Consider the following 21501-nt stretch of genomic DNA (forward strand, 5'->3'; position numbering starts at 1 on the left):
CCGCTTACAGAACTATCAGTCCACACACTGCTGTACCGGCTCACTTTTTTGTTGAGGAGAGAGTGTTTGCCTAACCGCTAACAGCTAACTTAACTACCGTACACACACACACGCTGCTGCATACATCTCGGCTGATGCTCTGCCACTCACTTCTATTGCTTTGGACGGTGTGTTTAGCTGACCACTTAAGGAACTATCAGTCCACACACTGCTGTACTAGCTAACTTTTATTGTTTTGGACGGTGTGTTTGGCTAACCGCAACCAGCTTACTACACTACCGTACACACACTGCTGCATACCTCTCGGCTGCTGCTCTTCCGCTCACTTTACATTTTTGGACTGTGTATTTGGCTGACCGCTAACGGAACTATCGCTACACATACTTTTGCAACGGCTCACTTTTATTGTTTCAGCTAACTGAACTACCGTACAAACACTACTGCATACCTCTGGACTGCTGCTCTGCCACTCGTATTGTTTCAGACGATGTGTTTTTCTAACCGCTAAACCAAACCTTCATTACACACACTGCTGTACTGGCTGGCTATTACTGTTTGGACGGTGTGTTTCTGCTAGCTGTTGACGGCTATCGCAACTATCAGTACACACACTGCAGCAAACCTCTCGGTTGCTGCTCTGTCGCTTAGTTTCATTGTTTTGACCGGTGTGTTAGGTGTGCTATCGGCTAACAGAACAGTACGCTACCAGTACACACTGCAGTACCGGCTCACTTTTATTGTTTAGGAGGGTGTGTTTGATTAATCGCTAACAGCTAAAGGAACTAACAGTACGCACTGATATACCTCGCCTCAACTCATCTGCTGCTAGGCGGGCAATCAGCTTGGTGGTTGTAATTTTGTTTTTGGAACGATTGTATGCCTTTCAGCCAAATCCCTGCATTTGTCCCTGGTTGTTTTTGAGTTTGAATTAAGTGTGCTTTACGACGCCTTACATGCCATTAGTTTCTAGACGGGGGGTTAGCCAATTGTGGGCTGTATTCATTCAATCACACAATACAGCAGTGGTCGTTGCAGACACAGCTGGCGGAGATCTGTACTCCAGAGTGCACTTTTGTAGTTATTACTTCAATTACTTCAGATTATTACTTCAAACACTTGGCTTGTTTTTGAGACATTTTGTGTTGATTGCTGCAGCAAAAAGGCAAAAAAATAAGGCACCTAAAAGTACAAAAAAAAAACACAATTTTTTTAGTTCTCCAAACTTGCACTCTTCCTAAGCATGCCAATAAAAACCCAACATCAGTAGGCGGCAGTGACAGCAATGAAAGAAATAAAACGCTTACTTTCCTCTGTGTTACCAGAGGGCCAAAAGGATTCTGGGACATGTGACTCTCCATGGGAAGTTTGACATGTCATTCGTGACAAGCAGGAACGAATGAAAGAAAACATGACAAAAAGCTCATCTCATCTTGATAGCAAGAAGAGCTTTTCCCTCAACCTGAAGAGGGACCCTAGGAAGATTGCATCAATCACATTCCATTCTGGTCTCAGATTACTTTGATATACAGTGTGGTGCGGCCAATCCTATTACTCGTTGACACAAAGGACCACTGAGTGTTCTGTGCCCGGCGCTCAACACCTTTGTGGAAAATTACGATTCTTTGTGATGTCGTCAAGGTCAGGTTGCGGGTGCCGTACCTCTTGCCATTCCATTGGATGTTTTGAATTTTGTCACGACTGGCCTTCGACCGACCATCAGTTCACCCTTGAGTGCCACTCCAGAAGAAATCTCTATAGGCAGTTAAGAGCTGAGTGCTATTGGGCAGCCTATAGGGAGAATATGCTTTTAGTGCCGAATAAATCAATCTGAAAGAGGGGGCTTTAAATCGGGAGAGATGACACTGTTTTGCCATTTTTGCCTGTCTCCATCCATGTGGCATTAGTTTAAGGTCAACCTCATCACCAAGGCTCAGACACAGGCATTGTCTTGGCGATGGTGTTTTCACTCCCTGTAATTTCTAACGATCGATAGAAGCAGCCAGTGACCCACAAAGCTCAAGGGGGCTGACTAGAGGTCTATTTATAGCAGCCGGTGTGTTTGCTCGGCGCCGACACGCAATACCACTGAACCTTCAGTTGAAGAGCGAGTTCAGGCTTGTCAGAGGAACAGGTGGCGGGCGTTTAAGGGCTCACTGATAAGATGGCGGTGCTAGGTTTGGCATTAATGGTGTTGATGGCAGCGGGCGGGAGTGTTAAAAACTTGACTTGCGAAATGAGGAAATGAGGTCAGCGTCGCTTCCACCACGAGCTCTTCCGAGAGTTTGTTTATGAGTCACGGCTGTGAGTTAATGCAAAGTGAATGGGATGTTTCACGGAGTGCACTGCAAAAATCCAAAACTGTAATATGAAACTCACATGGTGCGGAAGAGCAAGTAATCAATTACAAGCAAAAAATAAATAAATTGGATGGGAGGCGAGGAAGGGACGGACAGCTGATGACATATTTATCAAGGCACAATCACCACCGAGGATTTTTATTTTTTGTCCCCCCCAGCTCCTCGCTCACTGAGTGACAGATGGAGAGTGCTGCCTCTTTAACAGCTTCCCTGGGAGACGGGGTTTTTAAGGAAATGGGATCACGCAATACATTTGAGCTATTTGTGGGAGGAGACTTGTGTTTCAGAGCTGGAAGGGATGTGATAAAGAATGATTTTTTTACCTGAAATAATAAAACAGAGGAGGTTGAATTATGCATCTAATCCCAACGTGTGCATTTCTAACTAAGTCGGAATTGAAGATTGGGAAATAAAGCCTGTGAATCCGAGACAATGAGCCCCTTCTTTCAGAGTGCACACCTTATTACCGTCATATTAATTATAGCACAGAAGCCACACATAGAATCTAATTTAGGCGATAGAAAAAAAAGAAGGGACATTTATTCGGTCTTCAGCTCGGCCCACTGTCTAATACTCGGATATTAGCTTCCTCACGGACCAAACGCTGGAGCTCCTCAGGCTATTCTTCCTTCGTGGAGATGCAATCGCTGCCGAGTGAGACACCGTGAGACGCGTTTGTTTTTCGGGGGCCCACAGTGCGTGCTCCAAATGAATCACACCAATGTTTATTTAAAGAGATTAATTCCTCTTACAGTGTATTATTCATCAGGTTTTTGAGGGCATCCTGGCTTATAATATAGCTTGTCATTTTCTCCAACTGACTGAAGCACGGTTAAATTGTCCTGAATAATTCAGGGAGGCTGGTAAATAAAACAGCAGACAACGCTGGCGTTTGCCTGGATGGAACAGACTGAAAGGACTCTTCTGTCTCCAGGTGAGGAGTCTGCTCCACTTTTCAGAAGCCGGGATTCAAGAGAGAAAATGCACATTATTTAAGCTCGGAAACACCGGGCCTCCGTCCAACACAGGAAGCTACTGTAGGAGACGAAGGGAGGGAGAGAGGGAGAGAGGGAGGGAGGGAGGACGAGCAGTTGGCAGCCCATAGTTGGAGCCTGGAGTGGGAAACAAACAGTACCAGTGAACAGAAGGCAGGACCTCGGAGGAGGGGAAGGATCGAAGAGCAGGACAGCTCAGCATCAGAGCAAATACAACCTGTGGTGTGATATTCAAGACCCGGGGCACGGTTACAGTAGAAAAAACCTCCTCTGACATTCTCTGGAAATGGTTATAGTTATATTTTTGGTTTCATATTTATTTTGTTTTTCTTCTTTACCACTGGCACCGACCAAAATCATAGCTAGGAAAACAGAACATTTTAATCACCAGTCCATTTAATATATTAAAAAAATATCAGAATGATCATATATACAATGTAAATGTGTTTCAAGAGAGATCATAAATCCAATGTGGGAGTTGATAGTCATGTCCTTCATGTCCATAGTCATGGTTTGAGCCTCTGTGGCACTTGAAAGTTGAGCATAAAATATAATACAGTGGTAATACAGTATGCCCTCAATTTGATCTTTATCTGGATCATTTCTATGTTTGTCCGTTTGTACTGTAAGTGCCCAAAACCAGCACTGGCATAGGATCGGGGAGAGAATTCCACTATGTTTTCACCTGCTCAACCATGACAGTTCGGATACATTTATAGATTTGCAGACATGGCTTTCTTTATTGAGCCCTGAGGTCCTTGGTCTGGTGGCGCAAGATCCATTTGGGCATTTTGTTTTGATTGGATAATGCATATAAAGAATGAACTCAACACGGTAGCTGGACTATATACTATATATAGGGTACCATGGGAAAACAGTGATTGCATCATGGAAATGGCCAATGGTAACAGGGCAAAGATATGACTGTAGACAAGTGGGCTTAGACGTGATAGTGGAGGCTGGTAATCAAAACTAATGGAGGCTGGCTGAACCATCAGGGTGCATTTCCTATGCACAGCGTGATAAGATATGATTGCTGGGTCTGTCATGTCATGACAGGTCTTTTATAAGGAAACAGGCAGACAGCAGCATTGGATAAGGCTGTTTCCTTAAGTGGATAATTGCCATTAGACAAGGATCCTCTTTCACTGGGAGATGCTTCTTTGAAAAACACATTTGTTACATAATCAGGGTAACACAAGTACCGGGGATACGGCAGAATTCTGTTCCCATCCAAATGTCATGTGCTGCTTGTTAAAGGGTAAACATACGTTATGACGGATTAGGGGACTAGGAGAACGTAAACCCATAAGCTTCTATTTTCACATAAAGAATACTTTATGGATGCAGCATCGGTTCGAAGGCTAAAATTAGAATGAAAACAATACATTTCATACTTGATGAAATAAGAGATTGTTGGCATAAGCCCCAAGGCCATTTTTCAACACCCTCACATTTCACACATCAACCTTCCCTGGTTAAAATAAAAACATTATTGTGTTAGGTTGTAGTTTATTTATTAAATTGTGAGTTAGACATTACTTTTGTCAATATTTACCCTCCCTTACCTGGAGTTTCCTGCTTCTTCTTCTTCTTCTTCAAAGACTGGACCAAAGATAAAAATCCTATACCTTGCTTACTGTTTGCCTTGTCAAACCTGTATTCAGTTATGATTTTTATAACTACAAACATCTTTAAAATGCTGTTAAAGTTATTGTAATGAAGTCCTATTCTGTCAAATATCACTTCCCCTTTCACGGATCTGACTATATTTCTAAATGCTGTGGTGACTTTGGTATATAAGTTAATAAGAAAGCTTTCTTTTGTCTCCGTGCTCTATTGCTGCCACATTTTTATTGAATTATACTTTCTAGCTCTGATTCATCAAATACAATTTCGAGATCTATTGTGTGGCTGCAGAGCCTTCTTAGCAAGAAGATCCGCTCCTTTATTTCCTTTCAGACCAGCATGAGCAGAAACCCACAGAAACAGAATGCATGCAGTGTTGTGTGTATGAATCTGAAACACTTTGAGTAAAAGCTCCTGAAAGCAGGAGTCAAAAGGTAGCTCGGGCTCCTGAGGGCTGAACAGAGTCTGAGCATTTTGCAGAAGCCATGAGCACTGCCAGCATTTCTACCATTGTATATTCCAAGAAGACTTGATGATCGTTTTAACCTCATCATTTTCCTGCCTGGAATTTAGAAAGCAGCCCCCCCCCTTGATCTATTGTTCTGTTTGCTTAGAGCCATCAGTATACATTTACAGACACTTGGAAAGGAGCTCTCTAACATGAAGTGAGAATGCTGTTATCAGCCTTCTTTAAGTGCTAATAAATACATGTCAAACAGCTGATTTGGATGTAACCAATGGCTCAACCTCTGGGATAACCACTGATGGACTCAACAGCTCAGCAGCACATCTTCATCCAGCCAACCTGAATCTTCCCCCCCTTCACTCTTCCTTTACTCCTGGAATACCACAGCTGCTGTTCTTTGTCTCCTTAGAAGATGTTCAAGTAATTGGTCATTAGTTGCCTTCCTCTGACATCTCGTGGCATTGTTCCTGCCTGAACCTGCAGGGCTGGAATGGGGGTGGACTTCAATGCTCCACAGCACAGTTTTTGAGACTAGGCCATAAACCACAGTACGGTAGTAAAGCCCACACCGAATCAATGCTACACAGAGAGGCAATCCACTCCGCTTAATCACCTCATGATGTTTAGAAGCCTCCGACCCTTTTACACAACTGTATTAAAATGTCCGTCCGAGTTAACTTAGAATTTCAAGACTCTCTCTGAATATCGTACCGTACATTTCAAACTCATGTCTTGTAGTGTGTTCTTTTCTTTGAGATAAGAATGGAACCTTGCAGTTGGTCGGGCAGAGATGGAAATCATTTTATGGTCACATGTTCCATACATGGACAAGGCCTTTTGGTTGGTAGTGTTTATATATCCGCCGGGAGGATCATGCTATTGGTCTTGCATGTACGTCCGTGTGTGAGTGTTCAAGGACAACGCCGTGGTAGCAACCTGTCTATTATACGGTAGCATCTTAAACAATACATCATGCTGTATAGAAGAAGACTTGAAACTAGCGATTGAGACCATATACAACCATCCTAGACATTATGACCATGCCAAAGAGACGTACCATGTTATGTAAAAATATCCTTTAGCTAGAAGGATCATATCTTGGCAGAAAAGCAGCAGAGATCCGATGGAGTAAGGACATTAAGAGTGCTAATTATCTTTGTGACTGAACTGATGCTAAAACATTGATGCCTGCTACTAATAAACCAAGCCATTGATTCCAGTTTTACATTGTTCTTCAAAAGATTTAAGCAATCATCACCATGAGAGATGAGTCAGAATTGCTTTCTAAAGGATGTACCCTCTCAAGCCCTCAAACCAAAGTTATATGAGGTAAAGGTATTCTGGTCTTTATTTCTGCCTCCAAACACCCTCTCCTCAAAGCTGGAGTGAGCATGAGCTCAGAGGAGCTCTCATTTCATTAGCAGCTGGGTTCTGTGAACATCCCCAGTATAATATGGGCTTTGCAGTCACCCCCCAGGAGAATCCAGAGTGGCTGTGCCAAAAGTCAGGAAATGAATCACCATCTCTCACTCTAATCCCGTCAAACACCTTTCGCGTGAGAGACTACGCCTCTCTCGTCTTCATGTGGGGGAAAGTACATGCACATTGCATTGTCTGGACCATTCTTTAGTTTATGTAAATGTGCAGCACTGGATTAGGCTTAGTCAGCGTCTTTCACGGACCCCACCCCCTTCAAAAAAAAAAAAAAAAAAAAAAAAAAAAACATCCAGAGGCTGTCACCGTCCATTACCCCGCCTAATCACAGAACACGCTGCTTTCTCCCGTTAACGAGCCGACGGCGTTGGGCGGCATCTGGGTTGCGAGTCGGGCGGCCACGCGGCCCCGCTTTACTGAGCACCTTATTGGCCCCGTCACTGCGGAGGACAGTTTATTGTTCTGTTGTGTGATCTAATGAGATATCCCGCCTGGTAGTCGCCGCGTGAGGACAAGAAGTCGTTCCTGATGCTGAGATGAGCACCGCTGGAGAGAGAAATGACACCGGCCACCTCCGCTGTGGCAGAGCACGATGGTATCTCTCTTTCTTCAGCCCTGTTATCATTATAGATTAGACTGAGCCGGGGCTGAAACGATTTCCCCGAGTACCTCTATTACTAAAAACCATCGGTGCAAATTCTTTGCACTCTGATTTCTTTTAACAAACTGTTTAATGATCCGTCTAGCTTCCTAGCACTAAGCATCTTGTAATGCCTAATTACCACTTACAATGCCCAGATGATTTTTGATCAAAGCAAATATTTAATTAGGAAATGTATCATTTATTTCTTAGTAACTTGAATTGTTTCTACTGAGGACAATAAGTAAAAGGTTAACATTTAGATTTTTTAACGGTTAACACTGACTTTAGAAATTGTTTTCCAGGATGTTGGTGAAAAAAAGTTCCCCTGGATCCTTGAAAGCTAGAAAGTAATATGGCACATTAGTCCACTTAAATAGTATTTAGTTAACAATTAGTTTTGGGGGATAATATAGTTGTATGCAATTTTTGCAAAGCATATGTTGACTATTGTAAAAATGGATTATTCTAAACGATGACTGATCTCTTGATTATTTTCTTGATTAACAGATTTGTTTGGTCAAAATCATTTCGGAAAAAAGGTGCCCAAAAGCCCAAAATGACATCCCAGAAAAACTTTTATTGTCCACAACTCGTATTTTTTTGGTCATAGAGGAGTAGAGAAACCAGAACATATTTACATTTAAGAAGTGGGAATCAGACAATTTTTCCTTTAAAAAAATAATAAATTCTCACTAATTTGTCAAAATAGTTTGCGTTTTAATTAAATTGTTGACAAATTATTGATTAATTGATATATCACAGCTCTATATTGCACAATTTTGAAAATTGACTAAAATAAATTACATATATATATAAATTGTATTTCTGTTGACGTACTCTCCGAGCATGTTTTCCCTCCCTCTCTCTGTGCATCTATACCTCAGAGTCTGGGCAGTAATTGGGATGATGTAGAGAACTGATCTACTCTGATTCACTTACACTGGATGAAATACTATGCCATACCTGCATGTCTGGATATGCTGCAGAAGTACAATAAACTGAAAATGGTTTAACACCGCATTTCATTTCTTTCAAAATCAGTTTTTAAAGAACAATCTTGACCGACATATGGGTCTCCAGTTTGGCTGGACCTCAGCACAATGCTCGCCATAAATAAAACTGAATTTAATGGAATAAAAAATGTATCCACAGTATATACTGCACTGCTGCTACTTCACTGATACATGAAACTGATACAAATCAGCCAGTCAGACAACCAAAATGTTGATTTAGTCCATAAAGTATGTGCGCTTGTAAAGAGTGTGCATGTATCAAACACAGGACTGTTCCCTGTCATCCCTACTTTTCATTTTCTGGCATTGAAATGTTTTAGCTAGTCCCTGCCTGCCAATAATTGAAACTTACTCTCCAAAAACCTCTTTCCAAAACATCTCTTAATAAGGCACCCTGCGGCAATATGCACTGTAGCGGAGGGAAAGAAGAGTGTCAAGATGTTTTCTGCCTCCCACAGAGCTCAGAAATCCATAGTAAAAGTGGAAGAATCGACTGTAGTATTTGCTACTGACCTAGAAATCTAACTCGAATCACAGAGAGAACCTTCAGCCTCTCCTCATAGCCTGCCTTTCATGGAAAAATAAACCTTATATCTGTGAAGTTTGCATGTAGAAACCAAAGAAAAGCGAGAACTCTATGAAATACTTATTACTTATCTTCAAGTGTCTCTTTAATACTCTGTTTTCCAACCTTTGTCTCTCTTTGCAAGTGCATCAACAAAAGCGCTATCTGTTTTGCTAACCACTTCGGTTATGACAGAGTAGAGACAGTATTCGATCCGAAGCAGCTCAAGCAACCGTCTGACCAGAATCTCATTGTACAAGTAGAGAAAAAGCTAAAGTAGTCACAGCTTCTTCAATTGAAAACAGAAAAGAAAAAGGATCCAATTCATTTGCCAAAAAACACAAATTTTGTTTTGATTCAAAAAACGGAACCAAAACTGAAAGTAAGAATACGTCGACAGCTGTATGTTAGTGTGTGTGCGTGCGCACGCTGACAAGTCGTTATGTCACAGGTTGTTCTCACCCAGCATTCATAGCTATACCTACGAAAAACAATAACCTGTGATTGGTAGCTATCCCACAATATCAGATTGCATGTAATCCACATAATCATGAATCAGACCGCAAAAGCCGACGTAGGGCGGGTGGGACCTACGTGAAACCAGAAATCAACGTAGATTGTTTTTGTCACGTAACTTACGTACTACAGTAACAGAACACTAACATATGTATTTTAATCCAAACCCGGATCTTTTCCTTAAGCTAGGTAGTTTTGTTGCCCAAATCTAACAAACTATTTCAGCTTTCCCTAAAGCTAACTAAGTATTTCACGATCTTTTCTTGTAGCTAACTAAGTATTTCACGAAGTAAGTTGTATCCTATGAAGACCGAAGTTCATTTTGAAAATACTTGATGCATGTAACGAATGGAAATTTATGCGTGTAGCTGGACTTTCATAGGAAAACTTTTCCCGTAAATATCATACAAACACTTTGTATGAGGATACATTGAAAATCACCCCCACGGCAAGAACAAGCCGAGTTTCTCTGTAGGAGAAACACAGACACCGAATTTGTTGACTTTGCCGCTGTCCTATTTGGGGTCCGATCTGGCGCCTGGAGGTGGGGCCATGGATCATTTTAGACAATGAAGGTGAGTGCAGCGAGGTGAACGACAGACCAGACAATTACTGAGGAAGCCTCTGTAGCTTTTCAGTCATAGACGACGCTCTGATCGAACAGTTAAATGAAAATCTAAATGTCGCCACCCCCACCCCTAAACACACACGAGTACTCTCAACCTAACGCTGCGCAATTCCCAAACGGATGCCCACTTTCTAAAAACAAACCACAAAGGTACTCCAGGCTCGACGCTCAGTAAAAAACTGGTTTACCAAAAATGATGTGGTATGTAAATAGTCTTGATGAGGAATTAAAATCTCATTAAGTCAAACGGGTTGTTGACCTCCGCTCTGTTGGGTAAATTATACAAGCGGTGAACTCTTAAAGCTATTATGCAAAACCACTTCTTCCCCCTGTAATTTTCAAAAGAGATTCAACTGCAAATATGAATCCTTACCCAGCCTTTTGGATTAAAAAAAAAAAAAACTGAAATATCCTCATGCCATTGCCATGAAATTATTATTCAGCAGTGTCACTTAATGCACTACATCTGCATTTGCTGTCACCGAATGTAAGTTGCAGGGAGCAGTGTCAGACAGAAAGATAAAAATGAATCCTGCTGAGGATATTAAATTATAAGGATATTAAAACAGCTCTTCAGGGGGATATGAGGTAGCGTCTATGAACCAGAGGATTTTAATAACAATAAAATATTGCTGCGGATATTCATAATAAAAACGGCATGATCTTTTCCGGCTGCTTTCTTTCATTTTGAGAGTTATTTATTGGTTTCTGGCGAGCTGCGGCTCAATGAAGTGGCATTTGGAAGCCGAGCTAGTCTTTTTTTTTATCCAGCCGTCCAATTTACATAAGAAGAATGGCTGTCTTTTCAACTCCACGGAGCTCGGTGATATTAATCCCTGTGCTAAGCTTGTTTCTCTTCGTATGGGGCGCCCCCCGCGTGACATTACAATCTTGACGTGGGGAGGTCATCATAATTAATATGTCTAAACAATGACCAAACAAACAGTGGTGAAATGTCCAAAAGCTTGCTTCTTTGACACAACATGAATAAAAACACACGAGACATGTTGGCGGAATTTACTGCATCTTAACCACCAAAAGGTTTATAGCTAAAGTACTTATAATTAACCTGAGACATATGGAGTAATAACAAGTTTTAACTGTGTACTGAAGGCATCTGAAGGGCCTCATGTAGGCGACGGTTCTGAATAGTTATAAAAACACCTGACATGTACCATTTCTGGGTTTGTTTGTGTGAGAGATAAATAGGAAGGAATCTTGACTGCAGGGTTCAACATTAACTTCTAAAAGAGGCAACCACGCCTCAGCTTTTGGTCGCCCAAACTGAAAATATGACAATGTTTGTTCACCTTATATAGTGAGTAATTAAGATATAATGCAGTAATACGAAGTGCTCGTCCAGCCCAGAGGGCTATTGAACTTGATGTATCACTTATGGCGCCGTTGCACATGCTTTGCACCATCATTTTTCCAACATTTCTTTCTAGAATCAACACTTGAACACTTGATGAAGGCACTTCTAAATGACAAGTTAGTACAAAATGTAACGCCATACTTTGGTGTTTCATTTTTTACCTCTTTACTTAAGATTTCATTCAACTTTTTTTTTTTTTCTTTTTACAAAAAGTACCAAAACACTGGCAACAAGGAAGATCTTGGGTAGATAATAATGAGAATAAATATGAAACAAAATTTAAATCATACCCCCTAAACTATAAAGAAATCTGGTTTGAATTGACATCAAACACTTTTACAAAGCTTGTTTACAAGACGTTTATCTATAGAGGGAACCATAAAGTGCATCTTTGGATGGATGGGAAAAACAACACTGAATGGAAATGCTTTTGACTCTGCTTGGTTTTTTTTTCACCTTCCACTTGGTTATTCACTGTGAAAAACTGTGTGATGTTAATTTTGGAAAATGCTCAGTAAAGCAGTGTGCATCATTTGTGTGTTATTGTTGCACCCAGCAGGATATGTAAGGAGCTTTGCGTGTGCCTGATAACTCAGTGTAGACAAACAGGAGATATCAGCTTTGTCCGTTTTAACACACAGGCAGGAGCAAATGAAGTGCAAATTGTCGTAGAGGAGCATTTCAGGCGGGACACAATTTATGGTACTATTTAAGGTACTTATATACATCTATGATACATTCTAGGTAACATCACATTGTTTTATCGTTAGTATTTATAAAATCAAGGTCTACCACTGCTGCTGCCGCTTTCGTTTTCAACTCTTTATCTGATCCCTTAATATGTGTGACCCATAGAGACTACGGAGTCTTGCCAGCTTTTGAAGGCTTCCCTCCAACTTTGTTTTGTTTCCCTCCATAAAGCCCCGCTGATGTCTCGATAAAGAGCAGCCTTGCCGCTTTGGGAAATCACACACAAATAGTATCAATTTATTTTCTATGACTGAGAACCAGGCACACTCTCGTTTCAATTGTCAAGCAGGATAGCATCCATCGATTGGTCGGTCATGTGCAGCCACACCGCGGCAGCTTTTCAAAGCTTCACTGGGATCCAACTCAGCCCGGGCAGGTCTGCAGGAAGTCCTGTGCCAAAAGTAGTTTAATTAGAATGAGCCCACTCACTGCTCTTCTATCAAAACGGCTCCCTTTGTTATTAAGTTGATGTATTTGCTTATCACTTCTGGGTTGAAATAGAATACTATGTGAAGTCTGTTTTCAGATGCACAAAAAATCTAAAAAAAAAAGGGTGATAATTTCATTAAGGAAAACTATAAATATGTTTATCATCATAATCAGCTTTTTGTCTATGACTAAGAAGAAACGGAACAGGCGTCATTAAACACCGACTTCATCAATATGCACTATTCTTTATTGAAAAAAGGAGCTTAATGGTTGTAAAATAGAAAAGAAATTGCCTATTTATTTTTCTTGACAAAAAAAAAAAAAAGACGAAATATAGTTATAGCATTTCTTTTTTCAATGAAGCAGTTCCTTTTCCTGTTCCGTGCCCTCCATATCTGGGCCAGTGTTGCCAGATGGGGCTGATTACTGCTTGTTTTGATTAAGTTAGGTTGGGAGAAATAGAGTATGGCTGGTAGATGAAGTTTTGGTTTCTTTTGTCAACATTTTGGGGGAGTTTTGAAAAACACTGGTAACAATTCGTATTATTGGCTCATTTAATTAGAGACATATTTGATTGACATGAGTTATGGTTGTCTGACTGCATTCGTTGTGGGTTGCAATAGCCTATATGTATATATATATATCAAATGTGATAAACATTTGTAGCTTTCTAGCCTTTTCTATTGCACATGTAATAGCAACATGTACCCAGGTTTCTGGCAAGGTTCTGATTTTGGCTGGTTATAATTGAATAGGGCGGGTTTTATGTTGTGAAACTGTCAATCTGATCAGGCAACACTGATCTGGACTACACCGGCAGCACAAATTGAGTGCATTCAGGAGGACTCGGAGTAACTTACTTAGTTAGGTCAAAGTTAACAATGATGGAAATTCTCAAAAGTGGAGCTTGTTACTCAAAATGCCACTTGGTTCTACACAAATGTAAATTCATGGGAGCGTTATCTGATGTGCAGATTCGTATTTTTACTTCTTTTACATGTTCTGTCAAGCAAGTAGTATTTATTGACTGCATGTGCACGCGTTTGTGATTATTATTTTTTTTTTTAAAGTTAACAATGACCACCACAGGGCTTGGGAGAAAGAAACAAGGTGATATTTTGGCTAAACTGCAATGACTGAAATATTCAATATTATCTGAAGACAAAAAAATCTCAAAATGTCAGTTTGCATTGACAAAAAAATGGTTTTAGATGAAACTAAAGGCCTAGACTTTTGTTAATTAAAACTTGACTAAAACAGAATGAGGTTGATTAAACATGAAGAAAAGAAAATATGAAAAAAAAATATGCTGCACAGTGGTGTGGTGGGTAGCACTGTTGTCTCACAGCAAAGAGGGGCCCGGGTACAATTCCCGAATAGACGCCCTTCTGTGTTGAGTTTGCATGTTCTCCCCGTGTCAGCGTGGGTTCTCTCCGGGTTCTCCAGCTTCCTCCCACAGTCCAAAGACATGCAGCTGAGGTTCATTGAAGACTCTAAATTGCCCGTAGGTGTGGATGTGAGCGTGAACGGTTGTCTGTCTATATGTGTCAGCGCTGCAACAGTCTGGCGACCTGTCCAGGGTGAACCCTGCCTTAAAAGAAACAAAGTCTAATGACATGACTAAAAAAAGCTGGTTAAATGAACACTGCTACCACCCCAACAACAACTACTACTACTACAAATTCCTTCACTAAAAACAGAGCTACAAAAAGACTGAATACGTACATGTGCCATTTGCTAAAAAGTTTACCATATCAACTTAAAAGATGATGATTTGTCAATTCTGTGTTCACAAAGTGATTGCACTGCCCCCAAGTGGCCAACAAATCAAGTTGTTGCCGGTTTGAATAAAATACAGTAGCAGTTGTTAAAAGAAATGTTAAAAAAGGATAGAGAGAAAAGAAAAGAGTGTGTTTCTTTTGTTCATCTCTTTAACTTAATGAGAACAGCTCGTGAACATACGGATACAAAGGATGTGATCAATGATTAATGTCGGCTTTTGAACAGTTTATCGTGTCCTGGGCTTTCTTGAGCTACTGCCTGCAATGTTATGCCATCACTTCATAGTTGTATAAGACACAAGCATGTAAATATAGCACATTTATTTATTTTGGGCAACATTATTTTTTTTCAGTTTTTCCATCAAAGCAACATACAAACATACCCCACGAACATCAGCTTTTCATTTTCTTTTTCTTGGTTTTTATCTTGATTAAAATGTTATCATGCTCCTAAATGTGTGTGCGTGTGTGTGTGTGTGTGTGTGTGTGTGTGTGTGTGTGTGTGTGTGTGTGTGTGTGTGTGTGTACCTGGTGTGGTGAAGGTGAGGGTACACTGACCTTTGCCTGATGGATTGTTTTCCCCACAACCAAGACATAAAGGAGGTGGAGGGTGTGTGTGTGTGTGTGTGTGTGTGTCCTGTAGAAAAGAAGGAGGGGGTTTCAGAGTACCGAGAGATGAGCTTCTGCTCTGCCATGTAATTATGTACTCCTCCTTCACCTCCTCTCCAATACCCCCCCTTTTCTCTCCCCTAGCTCTCATTCTGCAGCAGCTCCCAGCTGAGCCGCAGGTGGTGGCAATCTCTGTCGCTCCCACTGCTCCCTCAGTCTGTGTACACCCACAAAGAGCTGGGAGCTGGAGGGTTGCTGCCCAATAACACAGGCTTTACCTCTCAGACAGCACAACCACACTCACACGCCTGCAGGAAGAGAGCGCACGCACACACACACACACACACACACACACATCCGCATAAAGCAGCGCTCTTGCACATATTGCTTAAACACGAGAACACTTGCACACATGTAAGCAAAGACACACACGCACATCTGTTTGCATTGTGATCCCGTGTAATATCAGACTTGTTTTCATTTCATAATCCAACCCTTAACCTCCATTCTCTTCATCGCGAGGCTTAAGGCCGCACCAAACAAGATTCTGACGTACAAACACATCCATCTCAGCCCAGAACTCAACCCGCTGCTGCACAGACACAAGTGTGTTCCATCCACACTGTGTGCGAAAGAACCGGCATTCGATTTACCAAAAATACGATTCTGGTGACAAAGAGCTGAGCGCTCGGTTCTGTTTTCATGTCCTCCGATCCTAGAACCTTCGATTCTGTGATTAAAGATAGTGTGAAAATGTTATGTCAAATATAAATTGTGTGCCTGTACTTGGCACACAATTAATATTAATATCACATTAACATTTTTATCTCATCTTATATAACATTGACATTTGACTTATCATTATTAATATTTTATAGACACATTTTGTGCATACACCTTTTCTTCCCCGTTTCTCCGTCACTCTCTTAAACAGACACACAGCGAGCGACGCGGTGCTCAGTTCTCAATCCAAAAGTTTTTGTCCAACAAAATATTCTGCTTCAATTGATATTTGATGAAGTCACATTTTTACTGCGGTCTAAACTAGTTTGCACTCCTGTACACAAAGGGGAGGCCCGCACCGATATTAAGGGAGCGGTCTAGCAACAATCTAACAGCACCATCAATTTCATTTATAGAACAACATCAGTTATTTTAGGGTGATGCCATCATGAAATCTGACGACAGACATGTAAGGTATCATTTGGAAAACTTAACAGTAGCTTTGAATTTAAAAACATTTAATAAAAAAATGTAAATTCAGCCTTTTTAAATAACATTTACTACTCTTAGAGCAGAGAAAAGTACTGCTTATGGACAGTAGGGTGTTGATTCTATCGTTTATTTTATTTAACATGGCAGTTTTGATAGTAAATTAGATTAAATTGGCTTGATATTGCCGCAAGAAAAAACAAACTTCGATCATCCTTTTAATTGCCTGCAACAAAATCTTTATGCAAATAAACCAAATATAAAATTCTTCAAAGTGATTAAGTATTCCAAGACAAAAAAAGCAATCATGATAAACAATAAACGCCATGTGTTTTAAAGAAAAGCAATTTTGCAGTGTGATAGATTATTTTAAGGATGGTATTAGCCGTTACAGTTTTTAATCAGATTTTGAATTAAGCAGTGAGTCTGACACGTAATCAATCTCTCTTAGTTTGCATGCAGTTTCATCACAGCGTTTTAAATTTACATGCATTTTGCCTCATCCCTAAATTTATCTCTTTTTTGGGATACCTCCAATTTTTGTGTGTGCATAGAATAAATGGTTTAACATAGCATGTGCCGGTGAAAAAACATGGCTCGGTTTTATTCAAAGGAGCTATATTTTAATCAAATAATCTTTTAATTAATCAAATCACAGATCTAATCACAGGACAATACATTTCTAATTTCCATGCTTTTTTTAAACATTTTAATTAACACTGCATGCATTTTCATCAGATCTGTTTCTAATTTGAGTGCACATCCATCACAACATGACTGTGTCTATACTGTTAACTCAACAGGAAGTACAGGGGTTTCTCCTCTTATGGGAACTTAGTTATCAACTCTTCCTTTCTCTATTTCTTCTTCTCTCATGCCCTTTCGCTGAATAACACAAACACACATCAGCTCTTTATGTAGGGAGTTCATTGTATATGACGGTGGCCTTTTGTTTTGCTAATGTAGGTGATGTTCTCCACATGAAAACACTAGTCATCCGTCTCCTGCTCGTAGATTTGGGGGGTTGGCGAATTTATCGTGCTCACTGGGCATTAACACACCGCAGATAAGAACAGATGCAGTTCTTTAACAGATAACACGCTGGAATAAGATGGAGCATTCAGATTAGCTGCGGTGTCCAAATAAATTGCGTGCTATTGGAGTAACCCCGGAGCTTTGAAACAGTATCCTCTAAATCAGCTCTGCCGTAGGTTTTTTGTCATGAAAGAGTCTAAAGGAAGCTTGCCTTTGCTTCCTCGCACACGGGAGTCTTAGCGTGCCTCCGTTTTGACAGTGGAGGATTCCGCCAACAAGCTCAAGTGCACATACACGAGTGGCGTACACATGAAAACCTACAGTACATGTTTCCCTCTCTGTCTCCAATCAATCTCGTCTGTCAGTCTAATGCTAATATTTGCTCTCAGTAGTTTCATTGGAAGCCAACATGTGCAAAGAGGATCGGCTGAATTAATTTCTTAAAAAGCCAGATTCTCTTTGGTGGATGCTTCAACTTTATGGCCTTTCATCAGGGCCTGACAGGCGGTAACCCAGAGAGAGCGAGAGCATATAACTTTGTACTTTTTTTTTCCCCCTGTGAAATTCAATTCCACTCTAATATCTTGGCATTAAGGTATAATCTTCTGCGCCACGAAAGTGTTCACTTGGAGTTTCCATTTCTGCCTGAGAATGAAAACATTTAGGACTTCAATTATCTAAGGCGTAATTACAAATGCATGCCTGTAGTCTGTATTAATGTTGTAATGATATGATTAACGTGCAAAGGGGGAAAAAAAGTGGTTGGAAAATGAGATATCACCAACAGGGTTGCTTCAGTTTTGGTTTTTTTGCAGCTCTTTTGCAGCAACTTCTTTGAGATGGCTGTTTTTTTCTTGTGATTGATAAAATATTGCATGTAATGCTGCATTCAGATGGAATCAGGCAGACCGGAGAGTGCAGATGGCAAACCGGATATCTTGTTAGTGGACGAAAGCGGGGGGGGGGAATGGCATCGACGACCAAAGCCAGAATTTACAAGTGGATGTCAAGTAGCTTGCACACACCTGAACAATTGTTTAAGTTTGCAATAGAATATAAGGAGAAACCTGCATTACATAGCTACGTGCATTACTAGAATAATTACATAAAATAATTGAATTTAATGCGTTTCATTCCATGACCATAGCAACATATCGTAGTGCGTGTTTCGTTTTGACATCTCGCCCCCTCTGTTCAAACCTTCCGGAAGGTGTTGTCCTCTGCTGAGTGCGGCACCTGCTGCTTCGTCCTTGTGCAGCTTAAATCAAACAGCCAAGAGAGCAGTTTACTTTGTTGACTTATGAGAACTATCGATCGAGCGGTGCTGGTCCAAGGCCTGACTTTCGCCTTTAATCACTTAATCAAATTCCCTTAATAAGCGATGCTGACATAGACCTCTCTCATAGGGGGGGGGGGGGGGATTCATTTTACCAAAGCCAATACACGAAGTGCATCCGAGAATGGACCTTGACAATCCTGGTTGAAGTACCAATTTGCTCCTGAATATTGTGAGGGGAGGCGGCATCATCCTACTCTTGCCCGCCCCCTCCGGGGTCCTAACCGCCAACCTTTTTTGGCCTCATGGCCATTAGAGCCCCCCCTTCGTGTGGTGATGACTGCAGCTCCGCTTTATTGATGGGGATGTCTATGAATATTTGAAGGCCCCTTTCAACTTGGCTTGAGAGGGAAAGAGGGAAACAGTGGCCTTTTTTCCTGCTGCAGCACAATATGCTCCTCTCCTTAACAGCCCTTCATAACGGCTGTGTGGATCCCTTTCTGCGGCGAAATGTCGGTATCACCCAAAGGCCCCCCCCCCCCCCAACCTCTACAAGGGAGTAAAAACACATACCACCCCTCCTTTCATCATTTCCCTCTCAGGAATGATTTCTCCAAGAAAGCAGATGGCCTCCTTTTGTAAGAGGGCGTCCATGAGTGCATATTCGTGGAAGAGAGGCAAGCGAAGAAATGTAATGAAAAGATGACCGGAGAGATACAGTTAGGTTTTTGCTGCCAGGTCAGAGGGCGAGTCAGTCGCCCGCCCTCTCTCTCTCTCTCACTCTCACCAGTTGCTTTGGAGTCAACCCAGCTTCAAAACGCCTCCGGTGGAAACAGAGCTGACCTTTTTTCTTACAAGCACTCGGTGGGTTGCAGGATGTGGGCTCTGAAAGGGATGTGATCTGCGTCTCGGCGAATATGTGTTGCTTTCCACGTGTTGCCGAGCGATTCAATCACCGTGGTGCAAGCAGAGTTGTTTGGAATTTGGTGTCCTCGCATATTTTTCGCACCAAAGGGGTCAGAACGCAATTCTCTATGGGTTCAGGTTTTCACTCACTGCCACTTCAACCGGGAGGAAGAAAAAAAAAAAGCTGCAGTCTGCCTCTTCATCTCTCTCTCCAAAAACTCACCAGTGTCACTCCTCCCACACGGCTCCTTCTGGACGATTCTATCAAACTTTTGGCGTTTGCCCACAGTGATTGTGAATCTGCCGATTTAGGAGCTGGAGCTTGTTTCCTTGGTGCACACACTGAGAGCTAGCACAAATGACTGTATTGAAAATGTGACACTGGAGACATCTGGATGGGTTTCTGCAGCAAAAAAGAAAAAGAAAAAGATAGTGATTCATTTTGTACAAAACCACAGATATCAAAAAGCTGTCCATCAACTCGGAGACGGCTTGCCAATGTTAATATCGTCGCCTTATCTGCCTCGCATTTCGTCGGCGGGGCAAAGAGAGAAGAAGCTGATGCGTTCAGTGTCTTTTGATCGTGACACAGTCTGTCTAACTCTGCTCCCCAAGGGATACAACGTCAGTTTTGTACTTGGTACAAGGGCCACAACTTACTGTAGACGGATACCAACTTTTTTCTCTCTGGGATTTGCAGGGAAGTCACTCAGAATACAGCTAGTGAAATATCACAACAAAAAAAAAACAGGAGCAAATATGAAACAAGTCATTAGGCCCGAGGTGAAGTCGTCCCGATAGAGATCTTTTTCCCCAATTATGTAGATGATCGTATTTCTCCCTCGTTTTTTATCTCAACTTTGGAACCCCTCCCTTTAGTGGCAGAGAACCTTTTGGCTCCTCTTGTTTCCTTCACATTATGACCTTATCCCTAGGTGCTGTAGACAGACCTCTTAGGAGCCAATCTCCCCCCTTTTCCGATTGCTAAGTTTTAGGAGCGAAGGAAATTGGAACTCGATGTGAAAAGCTGACAAATGAGGAGAGCGTCTCTCCCCACTGCGCCGTTTGTCACAGGCTGAAACGTCTGAATCGGGCTCCGGTGTGTATGCCGGAGTAATGAATGATGCCTCCCAGGTTTCATTTGCTATTCTGGTTAATTAGCAGATGTACAGTCACCTCTAATATTTGATGGCTGTGGATTGTTTGGGCCTCTGTATGACAGGAGATCACCCTGTGGACCGGTGCTCACCACACACACACACACTGAAGGTGAGCTAATGGCGGTGTCGGCGATTGGCTTATGTTTGGTCTCGACAGGGAGGCCGACTGGTTCACGTCATTCAGCCCAGCAGACAGGCTCACATTAGCACCAATGGGAGATGCTGTGGCTTGTTCAGATGACGCTGCTGTAGCTCTTGCTGTGGGTGGATGTATAATGTGCCACTGACACACTGTCAAACACTTTCAGAGTGTGAAGACGAGGACAGGAGTGTTACATGGCTCCTATTACAGCACAGTTTTCATGGTTCCTCTCATATTCAGACATATTCTGGTAGCAATTAACCCTTGGAGAACCATATAGACCCAATTTTGTGTTGTTTTTTTGGGGGGTGGGATGATGTACATCATCTGGAAGCTGGGAACCTGAAGATTCATTTGAGTTTTACAAGTTGTTATAGTCGTGTCACAGAAAAAGAAAAAAAAGACTAATTCATGAATTTAAATAAATTGTGAAAGTGTAAATGGTTAGAACATTATGATGGAAGTATATGACAGCCATGCTCACTTATGTTTTGTAATGTTTTTTGGTTGATGCCATTTATTATACAGATTCTGTGCAAAGTTAACGCACGTTTACCACTCAAAATATTGAACCACATTA

At 41.4% G+C, this 21501-nt stretch overlaps 1 protein-coding gene and 1 long non-coding RNA gene across 2 annotated transcripts in view; one reads left to right on the forward strand and one right to left on the reverse strand.

The window, feature by feature from the left end:
* Positions 1 to 21501, forward strand: part of LOC129100147 (carbohydrate sulfotransferase 8-like) — a 121467-nt gene that overhangs the window by 74046 nt on the left and 25920 nt on the right. The gene's annotated exons all lie outside the window — the stretch shown is intronic.
* Positions 12679 to 21501, reverse strand: part of LOC129100221 (uncharacterized) — a 52577-nt gene continuing 43754 nt past the window's right edge. Inside the window, exon 3 of the long non-coding RNA XR_008531659.1 lies at positions 12679 to 12761. This is a non-coding gene — a long non-coding RNA (uncharacterized LOC129100221). The remainder of the gene's footprint in view (positions 12762 to 21501) is intronic.

The sequence above is a fragment of the Anoplopoma fimbria genome, chromosome 2 (genome assembly GCF_027596085.1).
Source record: "Anoplopoma fimbria isolate UVic2021 breed Golden Eagle Sablefish chromosome 2, Afim_UVic_2022, whole genome shotgun sequence".
NCBI lineage: Eukaryota > Metazoa > Chordata > Actinopteri > Perciformes > Anoplopomatidae > Anoplopoma > Anoplopoma fimbria.